This window comes from Notamacropus eugenii, chromosome 5, assembly GCF_028372415.1.
Source record: "Notamacropus eugenii isolate mMacEug1 chromosome 5, mMacEug1.pri_v2, whole genome shotgun sequence".
In the NCBI taxonomy this organism is placed as follows: domain Eukaryota; kingdom Metazoa; phylum Chordata; class Mammalia; order Diprotodontia; family Macropodidae; genus Notamacropus; species Notamacropus eugenii.
In genome coordinates, this window is record NC_092876.1 from 129,427,049 (window position 1) to 129,448,117 (window position 21,069).

At 45.8% G+C, this 21,069-nt stretch overlaps 1 protein-coding gene across 9 annotated transcripts in view; it reads left to right on the forward strand.

Moving 5' to 3' along the window:
- Positions 1-21,069, forward strand: part of GDPD5 (glycerophosphodiester phosphodiesterase domain containing 5) — a 167,636-nt gene that overhangs the window by 44,341 nt on the left and 102,226 nt on the right. For 6 of the 9 annotated variants that reach the window (XM_072610824.1, XM_072610819.1, XM_072610820.1 and 3 more), the window contains one exon: positions 17,636-17,725. The exons of 2 other annotated variants lie outside the window; for them this stretch is intronic. The gene's annotated coding sequence lies outside the window, so the exon portion shown is untranslated. Of the gene's footprint in view, positions 1-16,224; positions 16,367-17,635; positions 17,726-21,069 lie in introns of those variants that run through there. One more of the 9 variants, XM_072610821.1, reaches the window with a different exon arrangement.

A 21,069-nucleotide genomic window follows, 5' to 3' on the forward strand; every position in this document is an offset into this window, starting at 1 on the left:
AATCTCTGGATCCCTGATACAGGTGGAAGAAACCCAGGAGACATCCGGCTTCTGGTAGGTGGACCCGCCTTAAGGACTGCTGGACTGATCTAGGACTGTTTTAAAGGTAATATGGAGTCAGAGGGGAATGGGGCTACAGATAGAATCCTAGAACAGAGCTGGGAGGGATCTTGGAATATAGAATGTTAGAGGTGAGAGAGACCTTAGAACATAGAATGTCAGAGCTATGAAGGACCTTGGAATATAGAATGTTAGAGGTGAGAAGGACCTTGGAATATAGACTGCCAGAGCTGGGAAGGACCTTAGAACACAGAATGTCAGATCTGGAAAGGACCTTGGAATATAGACTGCCAGAGCTGGAAGGGACCTTAGGACTTAAAATACAGACAGACTGAATCTGTGATTCCTTAGGAGGAAACTGCCTATTCCAATGCAGATTGGCCCCTTCTTAGCAGTTTACAGTCTTAGAGAGTTGCCTAGATCCCCACAAGGTGGAAGGGACTTGCTCATTGCCCAGGATTCCATCCACAGCCAGGATGTATTAGAAGTAGGCCTGTGGGAGGTAATCCATCCACCTCCACTGGTGGAGATCTCCAGAACCCCCTACAGCTAAGATATAGCTTGAAGCTTCTAAGAATAGAAAAGCTTTTTGAGACTTAAGTACCAGACTGATTTTATCAGACATCGTCAGCCCTGTCTCATGGGATCTGATTAACTCAGATTAGTGGAAAGCCTGAAATCTCCCATCCAAACCAGGCTGTGGCGCAGGGCAGGAGGTAGGAGTATGAAATGTGGTGCACAGGACCTGGTCAGAAAATGTGTGTAGAGGATGGAGGAAGAAGAGGAGATCTCTGTAGGGCTGTCCCTTAGAGGGCCTGTGTATACATGTATCATATGCACACAGTGTTGTTGCATTTTGCTTCCTGAGTGACAAGCCTCTCACTGTGGATTCATCAGAGATTTAACTTTACTCATGTCCTTCCTGAGGGAAAGTCACTATTACAAAAAAAAAAAAAAAAGGTGGGGATAAAAATCTCAGTATTTAAACATAAAATCAGAAATTGCTTTAGAAGGAAGGGGCTTTTAGAAGGAAGCCCCCCTGTCACCTACACTGGTGTAGCTGCACCTGAAGGTCTGTCTCATCAGGTAGTGAGCACCCCTTCATTGAGGTATAGCCTGAACATTAACGCTGACACTTCTTTAGGGATTTAAATTCACAATACGCTTTCCTCCTAATGATGCTGCCCTGTGAGATAGGGAGAAAGGAAAAAAATAAAGGGGAGGGAAAGCATTTATTAAATACCTACTATGTGCCGCATCACGAATACCTCATTTTATCCACTCAACAACTGTGGGAGGTAGATGATATTATTATCCCTATTTTACAATGGAGGAAACTAAGGTAGACAGGTGCTAAGTGACTTGCCAAGGGTCACATAGATAATAATTGTCTGAGGCTGGATTTGCATTGAGGTCTTCGTGATGCCAGACCTTGTGCTCTATCTGGTATATAACCCAGCTGCCTCCATAATTATAACTTCAAATAGTACAAATTGAAATACTTGTGACCCTCTCAGGGGATTCACCTCGCTGTATTATCTTATTTGATCCTTATAACATCTCTGTGAGTTGGTGCTGTTATTCTCCCCATTTTACAGATAAGGAAACTTGTGGCAGACAGTGGTTAAGTGACTTACCCAGGGTCACACAGCTAGGAAGTATCTGAGGCCACATTTGATCTCAGGTCTTCTGACTCCAGGCCCAACTCATTATCCTCTGTGCCACCCAGCTGCCTGATAGGGAACATAAGAATTATTCTCATTGTAGAGCTAAACTACCCAAGTCCCTGACTTGCCTGTGGTTCCACAGTGATGGTCAGGATTCAAACTCAGGCCCTGTGACTCCAATACTTCTTCTCCAACACCAAAACTATTGAGGATGTTGTACAGTACTTAGTTGTACTTTGACCATTTTAAGGACAGCAGTACAAAAAAGCTCAAGTGTTGTGTCCATAGAAGCCAGAGCATAGGGGAAAGATGACAAGAACTTGCTGATGGGAGGTTGCATTTTTGGGATCTGAGCACCAGTGCTTCTGAGAGTTATATCTTCCCCTCCATGCATTCATCGAGTCATAGGCCAATCAGGTGTTTGTTTTGAAAGGATCTATAGAGAACAAGTATCAGAGCTGGAAAGGACCTTAGAACAGAAAATGTCAAGAACTAGGAGAGATCTTAGAACATAGAATATCAGAATTGGGAGGGCCCTTAGAACACAGAATGTCAGTGCTGAGAGAGACCTTAGGACATCACAGTTGAAAGGGGCTGTCATCTTGTCCAAACCCTAAGCTGACAGAACCTGAGCTACATAGAGCGTGTGTGTGTGTGTGTGTGTGTGTGTGTGTGTGTGTGTGTGTGAGAGAGAGAGAGAGAGTGTGTGTGTGTGTGTGTGTGTGTGTGTGTGTGTGTGTATTTGGAGAAAAACAGAAGGTTAGACTTGATTTACTCAGCTCACATGGTGTAGGTCCCAGTGTAGACTGGGAAGCTGCCAGCTGACTTCTGGGAACAATTACCCTTTTCTTTCTTGCTTGTCAGCATCTACTCTCTAACCCTGTTCTTTGTGAAACTCAATTAGACTTCTCATACTTCTCCCTCAACCTACCTTCCCCTCCCCATGGGAAATGAGACCTCTACTGTGGGAAGAAAGTAGCTGGGGTTTGAACCTAGACATACCGTATCAGTTTGGCTTCCTGGAGACAAGGTTCACTCTAGGGCCCAGTTCCTGGTGTGATCAAACTGAAGGCCTTCAAGCCAGAATTTTAGAATGTTAGGGCTACAAGGAACCATAGAATGTGTGAAGGCCTATAGAACATAGAATAGCAGAGCTGGACGCAGTCTTAGAGATACTTTCTCTGGCTCCCTCATTTTATAAGTGAGGGAACTAAGTCCTGGAGAAGGACTTCAAAGTTTCAGAGCAAATGAGGGAGAGAGCCAGCAGAAATTCTAAATCAAAGGACTCAGCAATGCAGCGCCCCGATTTGTCCTCTGGTGCTAGGGAACTTGGGGTAGAAAAGGAGGAAATGCAGTTAAGAAACCTTGGCAAAGGTGTGGAAGCGTGGGCAAGTATAGTATCAAGATTTAGAACTGGAAACTGAGGCCCAAGGCAGTCAAGTGACTTGCTCAGGATCACACAGGTAGCAAGTATCTGGGAAGGAATTTGAACCCAGGTTTTTCTAACTGTTACCACTCAGTGCCTCTGTCTCAGGGGGTAGCTAACAAAGTGTGTGATGCTGAGAGCATTTATTTGCTTTACTCACCCATGAAGCAGTGGTTTGTGGACAGAAGGGACTCCTAGAGATTCCCTTGGGACTGGTCTTCAGGCTTTTGGCACCTTGTCTTTGAAAGGACACCTTTACCCTCACTTTTGGGGCTCCTTTCTGCCTTCCTACTGCCTACCCTCCACAAAATTACATAGCCCAACAGTTCACACCCAGAGCCTGGAAGAAATTAGATAGTTGGTCCCAAAAGAAATCAGAAGGCAAGTCTGACAGAAATCAGGCCGAGGCCTGGAAATGTTGATTCTCTGGTGCTTTGCTCCTGTTTTAGGGCAGGAAGAGCAGTGGTCTGGGGTTTTTCCTTTTGATTTTAACAATGAGTTGGCATCTTACTAAATCTCTGTTTACTTGATTGGGGTGCTAGTAGGGGTGGGGATGGAGTAAGAAGATGGGGAGAGTGGGAGGCTCTGATCTGATGGATTCCAAATCAAAGGAGCTGCAGTTGGGTTCAAGTGCTGGTCCTAAATACAAGACCAAGTTATTTGACTTTTCTAAGCCTCAGTTGCTTCACATGTAAAATGAGGATGTTATTTTGTAAATTTAAAGTACTATAAAGACAGGAATAATTCTTGTTATCTCCCACTACTCTCCCCAATTTCCATCTGTTGGCACCCTCTCCTTTAAGGCCTAACAGAAGCAACACCTCCTCCGAGAAGCCCACAATGAACTCCCCCAGCTCCAAGGGCTCATTTCACAATCTGCCTGGCACGGTGGTTATTTGTGTCTATATCTTGTTTCCATGGTCTCTCCTACCAAGACTGACCTTTCGGGGGTCAAGGGCCAGTTCATCTTTATCTCTGTGTCTCTCCTAGTGTTGTCCATGAGCTGTACTCAGTAAATGTTTGTTGAAAGAATGAAGTGATTCCCAAAGAATCCGAAAGTTGAAAGAAAACAGAGGTCATCTTGTGAGTCACTGGGGTTCAGGTGACTAAGAGGACCTGGTTCAAAGATGAGCCCTGCCATTTGCCACAGCTGTGACCTGGGTTATATCCATTCCCATGGCATTGTAGTGGATCTATCCAGTGTTTGCCCTGGATTACTTTCTCAGAACCAGACAGACCTTATCTTCTCTCCCAGAGTGCCAGGGTGGCCTGGGGGGGATCTGTCATTGGCTCTTTTGTCTGCCTTTGACTTAAACCCAACTGATTGTGTTCCTTCACTCTCAAGGTCCAGGCACCTCAGGTCCATTTAGCCACTTAATACATTGGCTTTTTCAAAGATGCAGCAAGAACAAATATCTAAATATTTCCCTCAATACGTTCCTCCATAACATTGGTTCCATCAGCTGTTTGGCACAGTGGATGGAACACTGGGCCAAGAGTGAGAAAGATCTAAGTACAAATCCAAACTGAGTCACTTACTAGCTGTGTGATTCAGGCAAGTCATTTCACCACTTTCTGCCTCGGTTTCCTTAACTGTAAAATAGGGGTGATAATAATGGTACTACCTTTCAGGGTTGTTGTGAGGGTGAGGATGAAATGAGATGATATTTGCAAGGTGTTTAGCCTGGTGCCTGGCACTTAATAAATCTATCCCTTCCTTCCTTCTTTCCTCCTTCCCTCTCTTCTTTCCTTCTCCCTTCCTCCCTCCCTTCTCACTTCCAAAGTTAATGTAAATCCACTGGGCTGGGATCCTGTTCTTTGGGGCATCAGTACTGGGCTCTCTGTAACACCCAGCCTGGGCTCAATCTCACTACTTTTTGAAACTCCCAGGATCAGAGACAGAATCTCTGCGATTCCTCAAAAGCAAATGTGGCAAAGAGCAGGGAATGGAGGCTGACAGGCCCTTTTGAATGTCTTTGAAGCCAAACAGCCTCCTGGCCACCATGTGGCTAACTGACCAGAACCAGTTACAGAAGGTCCATTCATATCTCTTTTCCCTATGTAATCATCATGATGCTCCCTCACTGTCCTCCATGTAGAAAGTCATGTCTGTCATGCAGGCTGATGGTGGTTACACGTGTACCAGAGTCCCATTTCACCAGGTTCTTACACCTTCTGACCATGGATCCAAGTGTTTTAGTTTTTTAGTTTTTGCAGCTAGGCTGGTGGAAGCCATGTAGTTGTGTCCTTGGATGACCTGCAGTGGGGTTGGTGGGGAAGGAAAGATCCAGGTGTTTGAGGTGGTTTGTCTTGAGTTCATTTACATGTGCTTTGTGTACAGTTTTGGATAATGCAGACCCAATTCCCCTTTTCTGCCCCTCAACTCAAGGAATCAGGTTCTGCTCTTCCTCTGCCTTGGTCATCTCCCCTCAGATTCCATTTCCTGCTCTCACTCCCCACCCCAGCACTGCAAGATTGAGAGTTGGCTTTGGCTCAGTCAAGACTGGGAAATCCTAAATTGAGGGAGGACCTTGTAGGGACCACTGGGTTTTGAAAGGGAAAGGGTCTTTGGGTTACCAGTTAGAGTATTAATACTTTGATTACCAGACCTGGAAGGGGCCTTAGTCTTCAGGTCAAGAAAAATTTACTAAATACCTGCTATGTAAAGATGAACAGGCACACAGGGATACAGAAATACAAACATAAGACCAGCTCTGTTCTCAAGGAGCTTATAATGGAGCAGAAGAAAGGAACACAAGAGAGAACCGACATCAGAGAAGAGAGAGATTCAGACAATGTTCTGTGAGGATGGGGAGGACATCCTCAAAGACTTCATAGAGGAGGTCCAGCCTCAGCTGCACTTTGAAGGAAGATGGAAACAAGGGGAATGAGATGAAGAATCCAGTCCAGACATGAGGGAGCACCATTAGGAAAGGCCCAGAAAAAGAGGCAAGGGCAGGACAAGAATGGGGGCATGAGTGATCCAGTTTGAGGTCCAACCAATGGTGCAGCAGGAAAAAAGCTGGAGCCAGGCATACAGGAAGCAGATGTCTTCCAGTGAAGACAACTAAACCCCTTGGAGGGTCGTAGAGGGGACTCTTGTTCAAGGTAATGTCAGACTCGATGACCTCGAGTTCTGTGATTCTTTGTCATAGAAGGAACAGTCAGAGGAGTAGGAGTAGAACCACAACAGACTGGGTTTATGAAAGCCAAGGAAGGAGAGGGCATCAAGTAGGTTAGAGTGATTCCCCAGTGTCCAAGGCTGCAGAAAGGCCAAGGTAGAGGAGGCCTGAAAAAAAAATTCATCGGATTTAGTGATAATGAAGTTAGTAGAGACAGCTGTGGACTGATGAGATTGGAAGCCACATTGTAAGCAAGGATTGAGAAGTGACTAATTGAGTAATGAGGAAATGAAGGGAGTGAGTGTAGACCAGGGGTTAAATTTACGTTCAGTCAAAGGGTCACACTTGAGGACCTAGAGGGCCACAGGAGACCCCAAGACTGCAGATTCCCTACCCCAGTGTAGACTCTTCTGTTTTGATAGAGTACAATAAATAGATGGGATAACTAGATAAAGGAAAGGAGCTTTTTAGGATCAAGGAGACTTGATCATATTTCTAGGCTGAGAGAAGGGGGAACTATTGGAGAGAGATGGTTCAAAGATGCCTGAGAGAACAGGGAATGATTAATGAAGCCAGGTCACCAAGGAACTAGAAAGAGGCACAGTTTAAGCTACAGGCGTTAGGGTTGGCTTAGGCATGAAGGGTCACACTTAGTGAGACAAGGCAGGAGAAAGGAGATGGATGGGTTAGGATGCAAGAATGGAGCACTGAATGCCCCAAGAGGTTCAATAAAGGACGGACTGAGGTTTTCTACTTAGAGGGAGTGGGCGGAAGGGAGGAGGATGTGATTTTCTCTTCCCTTTCTGTACTTTCCCAGTGAACATTTGAGTTTAGAGATCAGCTAGTTCAACCCCCTTATTTTATGGAGGAGGAAATGGAGACCCAGAGAGGAAATGACTTATTAGAGGATATATAGTGAGTTAGGGAGAGACCCACTACGCAAGGTCTCAGATTTTCCTGCTCCATGGAGGAGGCTGGTATGTACAGAGTAGAAAGAGAAACAAAGAGCCAGGGGATGGGACCTAAGAGCTGTTTACTGAGAAAGGGAGAGGATTAGAGTACTGTCTGTATGTGTCAGCAGGTAGTCAGGCTGATGAGGTACCCCCACTCTCCCCCCAAAGCAGGAGGCCTGAAAGGGCCCTGGGCTATGGACTCTCCCCTGCTTCCTCCCACTCTCCTCTCCCCTCCCCCATCCCTTTCCAGAGAATAGTTTTGAAGGAAGGAATGACTTCCTATCCCAAGGAAGTCCAGTACTGGCCTTGGATTCTGGAAAAAGCCTCCTTTGGTCGGATTTGCTGGCTCAGCTCTCTCCTTTCCTGGGGATGCAGAGGGCATACTCTCTCATCCATTAGTTTAGGGATCACCATTTAGGAAGGAATAATATACCACAAGGAGGGAGGCAGTGTGAGTGAGTGTATGTTGAGCTCAGGGGAGTGGAGAGGGATGTTTGTTTGATAGGTCTCTGGGTAAATGTTAAGAAGAGGGGATTTACCCAATGGTGGACCTCAAGGCAAAATACCTTCCACACTCAGAGAGAGAAATATGGAAGTCACTCACATAATGTAGCAGATCATGTTTGTGTATGTGTATCTGTTTGTGTATCATGTTCTGATTTGTTATACGGATTCCTTCATTTATCTTAGTCTGACTACGTAGCATGACTATAGTGAAAATATACTCAATAGGAAAGTATATGTAGAATCTATACAGAATTGTATGCAGTCGTGGGGAGGGAGGGAGGTAGTGGGGGGTGGGTGGGGAGGGATAAAATCGCAATTGTATGGCAGTGATTGTTAAACATTAAAAAAATAAAAAATTAAAAATTAAAAAAAAAAAAAAAGAAGAGGGGATTTAGTTTGGCCACGAATAGCCTGTACCTATACTGTGGACAAAGCTTGGGGGGAAGCAGAAGAAAGGCCTGTCTGCCTTTAAAGGACCCCCTAGTAAGAGAGGAGAGACAGCTGGAGTTCCTCATCTAAGAAGGAGACATCTCTACACTCCAGAATCCTTTGGCCTCAGGGAGAACCCTAACCTTTACCCTTAACGAGCACCAATTTTGGGTGGGCAGACAACTCCATATCACAAGCAGCCCCCTCATTTTGGGTGACAAACATGGTCCCTGCCAAAAAAGAGTCTAACAATTACACTGAACCAATCCTATCTGTCAGTAAATTTCATGGGGAACGTGAGTCTCATTGAAGGAGAGTAGTAATAATATCACAGAGAGCAAGGGGCAAAGAGGCAAGAGATGGAGGAAAGTAAGGTAGATCACAAATGACACAGCATATTCTGACTCTGCACTGGCAGGCGGGCTCCCTGGCTTACCATCCTTACTTGAACACTTAACTCGCTGTGTGATCTTGGGCAAATGAGTTCCCTCTCTGGCCCTTAGTTTTCATGATAAAAATAGGAAATTGGACTTCATCTCCTGCATTCCTTTATGGCTATGAGCATCTCAGTCCTGCTGAGGCACAGGTATGCCCTGAGCTCGGTCAGTGTTTGGGGCTAGTCAGCCCATGCAGTGACTCAGTGGATCCTGAGATGCACAGACTTTAGGCTCTGACCACAAAGCAGAATCAATTGTAAAAGCTTTTTGAGGTCAGTAAATGAAAGATGCTGTGGGGTACAGAGGGGTGGAGGATGCTACAGTTGACTCTTAGTGGATTTGGGGTGGGGAGGAAGGAAGAACCTTCAAAAGTCATCAAGTCCTTTCACCCTTATTCCTAATAGGACCACACCTAGCCCATTGTCCCTGACTGGGCAGCATCCTTCCCACTAAGAGGCAGTTTTGTGCAACATGGATTGAGGGCTTTGGTATTTAAATAACTCCTCAGATTGTCCAAGCTGGAAGGGTCCTTAGAGTTAAATCCTTAGATCATAGGCTGTTAGAGCTAGGAAGGGCCATATAGGATATCAAGAGTGGGGAGAGAACTCAGGAGTATGGGTAGGGAAGGCCTTGGGAACCTAGCATTTTGGGATGAAGGGAACCTTAAAACCTAGAATGTTGGAGCTGGAAGGACCTTAGAGTATAAGACATCAGAGCTGAGAGACACTTAAGGTCATAAATGTTAGAACTAAGAAGGACGTCAGAGCCTAGGACGCCAGAATTGGGTGGACCCTGGAAACACAGAATTGCAGAGGGGAGGGGGCCTCAAAACAAAAAAAGTTAGAGCTTGTAAACATAATTTGGTCCCCTTTTTTATTTTACAGGGGTCCAAATTAATACCTAGAGAGTCTGAAGTTACTTAGCCCAAGATCACACAACTAAGAGGGAGCAGAATTGGGAACTGAGCCCAAGACCCTTAAAACATAGACTGTCAGAGCTGGAGGTGATCTTGGGTCCAAGACCCTCTTTATTCAAATGTGGAAATTAGTATTCAGAGAGAGAAAGGATTTGCTCAAGGTCACAGAGTTAGGAGCACCCCCTCTGAACACTGCCTGTTCCATTTTGGGAGAACTTGACTTGGTAAGAAGTGTTTCCTTCCATATGTAGGAACCCAGACAGGCCTCTTGGTAGCTTTGATGCATTATTCCCACTAGGGCCACGTAGAATCGGTTTCATCCTTTCCTCACAGGGTGGTTGGACCTCTGGCTTTACAGAGGAAACCTGAGGCCCAGAAAACAGCTTGCCCAAAGTGGCGTCCTCATGAGTCAGTAGAGCTGGGATCTCTTGGCTCGTGGACCCAGGGCTAGCTCCAAAGGTCTTTCAGGGCGTGGCTTCTTCTGATGAAATGTTCAGCCCAGTTACATCTGGGCGAAGCAGACCAGAAAGACTGGCTGACTTGGGCTGCTTTCCTGACAAGCGGCCAGTTTTATAGCCTAGTGTCTTTGTTTACGTTTGAAGTGTCCGCCAGTTTTCAGAATGAGGGAACCACCCCTGTTCGTGTAGATAGACCAAAACAGCCTCCCAAGCCAAAAAGAAAGAATTTGTGGGAATCACTTGCCAGGGTCACATAGAAGAAAAGTCCTGGATGAAGGCCAAATCTTTTCCCACATCTGATAGGTCTCAGTTTCCTCCTCTGGATCTTGTGTTCTCTAACTCATAGGGCTGTTATGAGAAAAATATTCTGCTAGCCTTAATGCAGGAGAGAAATGGGAGCTATGTTCTTTATCATTATTTTGGGTTATGTTAGAAGTAGGCACTGGATGTGTGATTTCATTGCTAGAGTTATCTCCTAGATAAAGGGACTCCCTCTACTGATGCAAGTTGGCAATCCTCTGAGTTTCCTAGGGCAGGGGGTGGGCAAATTATACTCCTAGAGCCAAATCTTAGCCTCCAGGCTGTTTTTGTACCACCATTAGGCTAAGAATAGTTTTTACTTTTTCAAAAAAAGTTTTATTTAAAAATGTGAATCCTATTGGGCTGACTCTATCACCCCCATCCATGTGACTTGTCTGGGATGACAGTCACACAGCTAACACATGGCAGGAGTGGGATTCAACCTAAGTCTGGCTCTAAGAGCAGCTACTCTGGCCACTAGTCCTGGCTGCCTACCAACGTCTGCCTGGATTAGGTTAGATTGAACCCTTAATGGTTTGCTACAAAATGCTAGAAGTTTCTCTCTCTTGATCAGCAAAATAGCCCCTGACCTACCCTCCCCGTACTGTCCCCAAATCTCTGTTTTTTAGTGCTCTGGACTCACAACTTCATCAATGGTTAGCACTTACATATTGATTTAAGGTTTTTCAAAGCATTTGAGGTATATTACCTCATTTGAGCCTCACAACAACCCTGTGAAGAAGGTGCTATTCTCATTTTATGAATGGTGACATTGAGGCTAAGTGACTTGACCAGGGTCACACAGCTATTAAATGTCTGAGGCAGGATTTGAACTCAAATATTCCTGGCTCCCAGGTCCAGTGCTCTGTCCTCTATGTCACCTTCATGCCCTCTAACTCATCAATATGGGTATTTCTCCTACCTAGATAGATCCCAGCCCTTTCAAACCTCCTCTTCTAGCTTATATGGGTGGTATAGTGATAAGCGGAAGGCTCTAGTCTGCCTCAGTTTCACTTTCCTCATCCAGAAAATGAGGATTGCAACAATTCCTTCCTCACAAGGGTTGTTCTAAGGACCAGATGAGGTCCTGAATGTAAATTCCATGTAAAGAGCCAGCTACTCTTCTTATAATGGGATGATGACAGAACATAAAAGCTACCCCACCCTCACTGGGTGGTGATTGCGAGGGTCATGTGAGAGAGAGCATGTTATGTGGAGTGCTTTGTGCAGGATGCCTCACCAATGGCGGCAACTACTTCTATTGCCATTTCCTTAACACTCAATTCGCAAGGAGGGCTTTCTCTGATGCGTTGAGTACTGGGGGTGGGGAGGGGTGTCCCAAAAGTCCGAGTGCACTTTTAAGCTTGAATACCTTTCATGAGTGCTCATGCCACAATTGGGGGGCCCCTCACTTATCCCTTGCTCTCATGACATGACCTGATAGAGCCTTCCCATCTTATATGTACATGTTATCTCCTCATGTAAGCTCCTTGAGGGCAGGGACTTTTTTTTTTTTTTTGACCTTTCTTTGTATATCCATTGCCTAGCACAGTGCCCGGCACTATGTAGAAGACAAATAAATGGATGTTGATTGATTGTCCTTGATGACATCATTTGTGCTACTTCCCAAGAGGAGGCTGTCATTGGCGACATTCTGCTGCCTGTACATACCCACTGTGTGTGTCTCTCCATTGCCCTTTGGGTCAGTCAGCAAATTTTTACTAAATGCCTACTATGTGCCAGCCACTGTGATGATGTCAATCTAATAGATGAAGGCAACACAAAGAAGGGACGTAAAACAGGTGGGAGAGGAAGGGAAGAGAGCCATGTGGGAACAAAAAAGCCAGGTGTTGCCCTCCTTTAATGGTGCTTTGGAGAAGAGCTCTCTGCTCCCCCTTCCATTTAGAAGGGTCCCAGGAACAGGGCATACGAAGTGTGAGGACCAAGACTAAAGTGGCCTTGTAGGACGCTGAAGTTCCTTGGGATGTGTTGGAAAATGCCTGACGTGTGCAGCCAGGTGCCAGTTCTGTAATAGATCCAATGAGATCACATCGGTAAGCCACCTGGCAAAATTTTCAAGGGCTGCACATTTTTAATCTTATTAAGGTGATGGCCCCTGATTCACAGCCCATATATAGTTCCAGTGTCAGAGTTAGGCCTTTAGAGATCACCTCTCCCAACTCTGGCATCAACAAAATCGTCTTTGACAACATGAGAAGGGCTCATCCAGTCTCTTTTTGGAGACGTCCAGGGATAGAAAAATCCTCCATCTCCCAAGTCGACCTCATCTATTTTTGGATGGCTCCAGTAGTTAGGAAATTTTTCCTTACATCGAGCCCCAAATCTGCCTCTCTACAGCTTCTACCTGTTGCTTCTAGTTCTTGGACCAAGCAGAGAAAAAGCTGACCTTTTGTTCAAAATACAGCCCTTCAAATACTCCAAAAACGGGGATCGCCTTTCCCTCCCATCCCCCTGCCACCGGGATATTTCTCCAACAGTAACATCCTCAGTCTCTTCAACTGTTTCTGATGATCCTCAGTCCTTCAATCGTCCTGCCGATTGTCCTGTGAATATCCTCCCATTTGTCAGTGACCTTCCTAAAACACCAGCACTTAGCCCAATGTTCCAGTTGTGAGCTGATCAGGTAGGAAGAGAGCAGAATGTAGTGGGTCGGTTGCCTCCCCTGCTCATGCCCTTTGCTTCTCAACACAATTTGCATCAACTTTTTTTTTTTTTTTGGAGTGATGAGTGCTCAGCAGGGAAATAAAATTAAATTCTGGGTCTCAAAAATATCTAGCAAAGAAAACATCTCAGGGAGGTCTTCTCCTTCTATCTGGGTAGGTGATGCCCCACTGGGACTGAGGTTCCCACGGACTTAGACCTGCTACCTTCCTTCACTGAATGGTTGTACGGTGATGCTCATCAGCTCCAGGAGAGACAACCAGTGGCAGGCACAGTGAACACATCACTGGGCCTAGAGGGAGGAAAGATGTTCAAATTCAGCCTCAGACACTGGGCCAAGACACTTCAACTTCTGTCTGCCACACTTCCTCATCTGTAAAATGGGAATAATAATAGCACCTATCTCACAGGGTTGTTGTGAGAATCAAGTGAGATAATATTTAATAATAGCAAATATTTCATTGGTGCTTACTATGTTCCAGACACTATGATCAACACTTTACCATTATTTGTAAAGATTGCTTAGTACAGTGCCAGGCACATAGTGTTCAGTTGTTCAGTCGTTTTTCAGCTATCTCTTGACTCTATGACCCATTTGGGACTTTCTTGGCAAAGATATTAGAATGGTTTACAATTTCCTTCTCCAGCTCATTTTACAGATGAGGAAACTGAGGAAAATAGAGTTAAGTGCCTTACCCAGGATCACACAGCTAGTATCTAAGGCCAGATTTGAACTCAGGAAAGTGTTTCTGACTCTCAGCCAAGTACTAAGCCACTTTGCCACCTAACTGCCCTGACTGGCACATAATAGGTGTAACATAAATGCTTAGTCCCTTCCCGTCTTCCCCTCCAGGATGTATGGTGTGGTATATTGTTGGACATTATCTAGTCCTTTTGACAAATGGGGACATTGAAGCCCAAAGGTACTGAGTGACTTATTCAGGTCTGCACAGTAAGTTAGTGTCACTTACCATCACACCCTATTTCCTTTCTGTAGTGGATAGTGAGCTGGCCTTCAAATCAGAAAGACCTGGATTCAGGTCCTGCCTCTGACCCATACTGGTTGTGCAATCCTTAACCTCTCAATGTCCAGGCAACTCTCTTAAGACTATAAGGTGTCCACCTGCATTGCTAGAGCGACTGTTCTCACCTGGGAGTTCCTTACACTAATATAATCTTAGGTCTGGTTCACAGAAAAAGTGACTAATGTGTGAAGGAAAATTTGTTTCCAGACCTCACTGTACCATTCACCAGCAATTTTGGGGAAGCCTCTCTCTAAGCTTTATTTTCTGCCTCTGTAATGATACTATCACTGGTCTATATCCTATTGCTATTAAGGAAACTGATGAGCAACCATAGAGTGGGGCGTAGAGAGCCCTCCTCCAGGTCAGGAAGGCCTGGTCCAAGTGATAGTGACCCCAGGCAAGTCATTTAACCCTTCACATCCCAAAAAGTTCTGTAGTCTTTTTTAAGTAAATTTTTATTCCCATCTCTTGTTTTTATATCATCTAAATTTTCCCCTTTTCTCTCCCATCCCTCCTCACAGAGAGCCATCCAATATTAGATTGAACTGATTGCAGTGAGTAAAGCTCAAGAGATCCTCACCAAGAGTTCTCTGCCCCAAGAAAATCATCTGTGTAGCTGGCAGATGAAACATATGATGTGGTTTCTAGTACTGCCATCCGCTAGCAATCTTTCAAAAGCTAGCCACCCCTTCTCTAAACCTCAGGTCCACTTCTGTAAAATGGAAGTGATAATAATTCTCCCTACCCGTGACATAAGGTCATCATGAGGGTCAGATGAGAGAGTGAGTATGGAAAACACCTTTGGATATAGGAAGATTAGAAGTCTGGCTGGCCCAGGCTGCTTTCATGACAAGTGGCTAGTTTCAGTGGTCTTGTCAGCCATGCCAGGAGTCCATGGAGACTCTTTGAGCTTTAGAGATGTAAGAGACCTTTAAGATCACTTGGTCCTTTCCTCTCATTTTATAGAAGGAGGAACCTAAGTCAGGCAGGTTAAGCGATTTGCTTAGGATTACCCAGGCAGCAAACAGACAATGCTGTTGTCTTACAAATGAACTTGTCTGTCAGGGATGGGGAGCCCCGTGGTGAGATCGGCATCCCATTCTCCGATGGGATTGTCAGTGATCTCTGACCAGGCTTAAATACTGATGCGCAATTCTTGTATATCTTCAATCTTTAGACTCTTAAGAGTGAGTCATTAGTCAGGACTGGGTTGGGCTGGGATGGTTTCTCCATCCAAACTGTGCCCCTCCCCCAACTCCTCCCTTCAGCTCATTGGGGTATTGTGCTAAGTTGCAGATGGGTTTAAAGAAGAACTTTGGTAAGATGGAGAGAATCCAGAGTGGGAAGATGGGAAAGAGTCTTAAGTCTGTGTCATGGGTGGGGAGCACATGTGTACACTGTACCCTACAGGTGTACATGCAAGCAGATACTATCAGGCTTTTCTTTGGGGTGGAGGGTACCCCCTCTCTCCACTGAGCCAGGTGCCTATCTCTCCACACCTTAATACAGCTGCCCTCCTATAAATCATCTACCCCAGATTTCAGTGACTCTGTGATGTTCTATTATCGATATCCACATGGATAGAATCTCTCTTCCAGCCACACTGGTTCTTTGTTCAGTGTGTTCCATCTCCTGCCTGGGATGCTCTCTCCCACTGTACCACACTATACCACTAAACTATTGCCTGGCCTCTTTCAGTATTTAACTCAAACCTGCTCCTCCACAGGAGGCCTTTCCTAGTCCCCCCAGCTACTTGTACTGTTTGCCTCTCTTTTGTAAAGGTTGTTTCACCCGGGGGGAATGTGAGCTCCTTGAGGGCAGGCATAATTTGTTTCCCTTTTGTCTCTGAATTCCCAGCACTTAGTTCAATGTCCAGCACAAAGTAAGTGCTTGCTTATAATAAATACTCATTGATTGAGTGCATAGGATTCTAGAGTCAATCAGTAGCAGAGCTAGGCCACAGACATGGGTCCTTTGCCTCACAGGCCACAGGTCTTCGTGGAGCAGATGGGCCTGGAGCTGAGCCTCAATTATAGGGCAAGGCAGAAAGAAGCATTCTTATAGCCTCACCTGCTGTGCCCTGCACTGATGGCTATTCTTGTACCTTTGTACTACCACAGGAGGTGGAAGTGTCAATCATTGGGCATGAGGATGGGAGGTGGGGTGTTTGAGGGGAGCAGGGCTATTTCCTGTCTGGTGCTTAAGGCTTCCTCTGGCTGACTCACTGATTCTCATCTGGGTCCTGCAGACAGTGAACTTGATCAAGTGGGAGCCACGGCTTACCCCCATCTCCAGGTACTCAGAGGTACTGGTTCCCGTGTTTTCCCAGTAGCACCTGCCTCTGAATCCATCTGGGAGGCCCAGAAGCCCTGAGAAAAGTCGAGGTCAGGCCTCCCTGTATGTGTTTCTCTCTTGTGTCTCTGTTTCTCCCTCTGTCTTTTTCTGTCTCCCTCTCTCCTCTCTGTTGCCTTTGGGTATCTTTGGCTTGATGTGCCCATCTGCCTGCTAGAGTCTACGGCTCTGTCCAGCTCTGGGCTTATCATGTGCCCACCTTGGGTGTCTCTCTCTCCATCTCTATGGCTGTTGTTCGTCTCAAACATCTCTACCTGGCACAAGCTTTTTTCTTTGTCTCTGTCCAGCTCTGGTTTTGTTGTCCATGCCCCCCTACCCCCAGCATCTGACTGCCTTTAGTTATCTACATTTCTTACCTCTTTCTGGCCTTGGTTTTGTAGTCCATCTGCCTTTGTGTGTCTTTGCCTCTGGGTTTCCCCCTTCCTTGTCCTTTCCTGTTTCTGTCGGAAGCTTCAAAGGACAAGAGTAAAGTCGCCCTCTCCTCCCACCCCCACCCTCTCTGCCCTTCCTCATCCCCCTGTGAAGGGCACCTTGTCCAAGGAGCCCCCATCCTGGGGCTTTAGGGGTCTGGCCCCACCTTGTGTGGGGGAGGGGTTGTGGTTCCCCGTTGCCCCACTTCACCCTGGTTTGCTGACAGTGAGGGGGCCAGAAGCTGTTGATGAGCCACCCACATGCTTTCCTCCACTGCTAGGCTCTTAGTAATGTAATTGGAGTGTTCCTATTCTTCCTCTTCCCTCTCTACCTCCCTCCTTCCTCTCCCTGCTTCCCTCTGTTCTTCCTTCCAATTCCTCTTCCAGACTTTTCCTCCCCTAGTTTCCTTTTTCTGGTCTTTTTCTCCTCTCTCTGCCCCTTCCTCTCCTCATCTGGGTCCAAGCAGTGATGTAACAGTTGATTTCACTGACCAGCCTGAGAAGCGGGTTTCAGACAGCTAGAGAAGGAGACTTGACTAGGCAGGGCATAAACATCAGCTTCCCCTCCTGCCCTTGGGCCCTGCACCCTTCCTCAAGGGGCATCTGTAGCATAGCTCTGACTGGAGCATGCCGACCAGACAGGAGGTGCTGGGGCCCCGGATTCACTGGCCAGCTCCTTGGCTGGATGCTGGGTGCACTTGTATCTGCTCAGTGTTGTGTGTGTTTGTGCACTTTGATGTGTGACTGCCTTGGTCTGGGTTGTAGATTGTTGTCTGTATAGTGGTGTGGCGTTTGTGAAGATTGGAGTGCTGTCGTCTCTTGGCTTGCTTGGCAGGGAGGCAGGCAGTACTTGAATGACCCGTGCCTTTCTGCCTTCTTTCTTCCCTGCAGTGTTGCCTGTGAGGTGTCTGTGCCCCCTGGAGAGGAGGTGCCTGTGGACAGTGGGACTTAGGACAACAGCTTGGACAGGGCTTCCTACAGGTAAACTGGAGAGCTGCCTCAGTAGGCTGTCAGCCTTGTTATTCCGGGACCCTCCTGCATTAAGGTCCATATGTGGGGAGGGGAGCTGCCACATTCTGTGGGGCTCTAAAGGACACAGCTAAGACCAAGCGGGAGGGAGGGTGGAAAGGGACACGGAGACGGATTTAATCCAATGTGTAGAAAAATATGCTAAAAGGCAGGTCTCATTAATCCAACGAGCCACCAGAAAAGGTAGTGAGCTTCTGTCAGTGGAGATCTGCATACAGAGATTATAGGCCCTCTTATCAGGAGCCTTAGACCTTCCATAGCAGGTATGCCTAAGAAATGTTTGTGGAATGAAATGGTACCATCGGAAGGGCTGTCAGGTGAACAAGGATGTGGCTCGTTTTGCCTGGTCTCAGTGACCAGAACTAGGACCAAAATAGGGAGAATTACAGAGGGAAAAATTAAGGTTCATTATACAGAAAACCTCGATAAAAGTTAGAGCTGTCCCAACAGTGAAATAGGTAGTACAAGAAGGCAATGAGTTTCCTGTCAGTACAATTCAAGTGCAGGCTGAATGGAAGACCTCTTGATTGGGATGTTGTAAAGTGAATTCTTGCCCTGGTGTGGGTTTGATTGAATTCCCTTTCAGGTCTAAAAATGTGACTTTGAGTTCCTTCACCACTGAGATTCTGTGGTTAGAGAGGCCTTTTACTCTGGTAGAAAGAAAGTTCTATTTGAAGGTGGGAGACCAGCTGAGGCATTTATTTATACACAGCTTTGTGACCTTGAGTGAGTCAGTCTCTGTAGACTAGAAAAATGGGATCAGAGAGGATGATACTAGTGCCTGTGTTTGTTTGTTTGTTTCCTCCTCCAAAAAATGAAGGGGTTGGTACTCAGATAGCTAACTCTACGGATACAAGAGCTGGACCTGAATACAAATCTGACCTCACACATTTCCCAGTTGTATGGTGCCGGGCAAATCACTTCACCACCTTCTGCCTCAGTTTCCTGATTTGTAAAATGGAAATAATAACAGCGCCTGCCTTCCAGGGTGTTAGTGAGGATCAAATGAGATAATCTTAGTAAAGTGCTTAGCACAGTGCCTAGTATACAATAATAGGTGCTTAATACATGCTTGTTCCTTTCCCCCTTCCACGCCTGACATTCTCTACCATGAGGTCCTTTCTTCAGTCTCTGACATTTTGTGAGTGGTGAGATGGTCCATCCAGCCTTCAGATTAATGGCAGGGGAGGGGATTGATGAGGGCTGTTTTAGAGCTGTGGCCCCCAGACTTCCTCTCACCTGGGGCTCTAGCCTTAAGCCTCCTGACAGGGTCTACACTTGCTTACAGGTGGAAGGACTCCTGTTTTGGGTCAGGGCCAGTTCTAAAGAGCTGTCATCATGATTAGTCTCCCTGGGATTGAGATAAGGCAGCTCTGTGTGTGGCTTTGCAAATATACACCTACCAGGAATGCTGCTAACCTTGTATTGATAAATAGCTTTATACTTTTAACTTTGGCGTCTGTTATCTTACCAGTAGCCCTATGGGGGAGAGAATATGGGGGCAGGGAAGAAACTAAGGCCTGGAGAAAAATCATAGACTTGGTAATCATTTGCATCTCTCTGACTTCTGAGATGTACAAGATGTTTTCCCAAGAGCCCTGTGGGGTAAGTAATTTAAGTGCATTTGTTGTCATTTGGCAAATAGTCTGGGGATTCTGAGGTCCAGAGAGATGAGCTGACCTTCCTGAAGGAAGGAAGTTGTGGGAGAAGGGATTGGAACTCAGGTCTTGTGGCCTTGCCCTTTCTGCTGCAGTGTGACACCTTTCTAATATCACAATCTTAGAGCTTACAGGAGGCTTAAAGATTACTTGGTTCTTGTTTTATGGGGAAGAGATGGGGAGAACATTTCCTTGTAGTCCCACAAGGAACAATTCACAGAACTCCATGGAGACCCAGTTCTCCCAGCATTTTTTGCAGAGTATCTGACATGTCATAAGTGCTTAATTAATGCTTGTTGACAGATTTTTTTTTTTTTGGTGAGGTAGGGAGGGGTGTAGTGGTTAGCTTAGTAATTAGGAAAATGCCACAGGCATAATATGATATACTTGGACTTCAGGAAAGCATCTGACAAAGTCTCTTAACAACCTAAGTGTGGATCAGATAGCCAGAGTGGGCTACACAACAGCATGGTGAGGTGGATTGTGAGCTCCTTGGGGGCTTTTGTCTCTTTTTGCATCCCTAGTGTTGAGCACAGTGCCTGGCACTTAGTAGGCCCTTAGTAAATGCTGGTTGGTTGGTTGGTTGGATCCACACCTGGTTCACTGACCAGTTCTGAAGAGGAATCTTTAACGGGTGGATGGTGTGTTAGAGGGACATCTCTAGTAGGATGCCTTAGGGAGTCTGTTGTCAACCTTGGGCTAATTTTCTAAAATTTCTTTGGCTATGTTCCTCAAAGAAAATCTTAAAGGTTGAAAATGGAGGGTGGGGAGTGATATGGAGAGCGAGGAAATAACTTACATGAGGTCATTCAGCAAATTAGTGGCAGAGTAGACATTTGTATTATTTTGTCCCTATCTAAGTACCAACCTATTGTGCTTATGAGTGCAAGGCACTCTTTTATTAACTCTATTTTACAGCTGAGGAAACTGAGGCAGACAGAGGTTAAAGTGACTTGCCCAGGGCCACACTACTCATATGTCTGAGGCTGGATTTGAACTTGGGTCTTTCTGATTCCAGGTCCATCTGTTGTACCACATAGTTGCCTTTCCTGGTTCACCTAAATGGACCACAAAAACTGATTTCTGAGCAAAGTAAAAATATTCTGGTGACCTGTCCTCATTTTGGACTACCTGAACCTTCCTCATTTCTTCACCCCAAAATAATGGAAACGAAAGTGGGAAGAGAGGGGAGAAGTTTTGCTAATTAAGAGCTGATTGCACTTGGGAGCCCCATGTTTTTCTAAGCATTCTGAAAGTGCTAGAGGCTAGATTGAAGGAGCAGGATGGTTTCATGTTGGTGTTGGGAAAATATGTCTACAAGGACATAAACTGGGCCTCAGTTTCCCAGTCTATAAAATTGAGAGGGTTCAATTAGTCTATATATGGTCTCTTTCAGTTTTGTCATTCTATGTTCTATGTTCTAAGGCCCCTCCCAGTTCTGACATTCTGTGTTCTAAGGGCCCTCCCATTTCTAACAGTGTGTGTTCTAAGGCCTCTCCCCAGCTCTGAAATTCTCTGTTCTATATTTCAAGGCCACTTTAAACTCTAGCCTGTGTTCTGCATTCTAACTTTTATTTACTATAATTTGATAATCCTTTTCAACACTGGCATTGTTTTCAGGTTCCTTCTAGTTTTGCT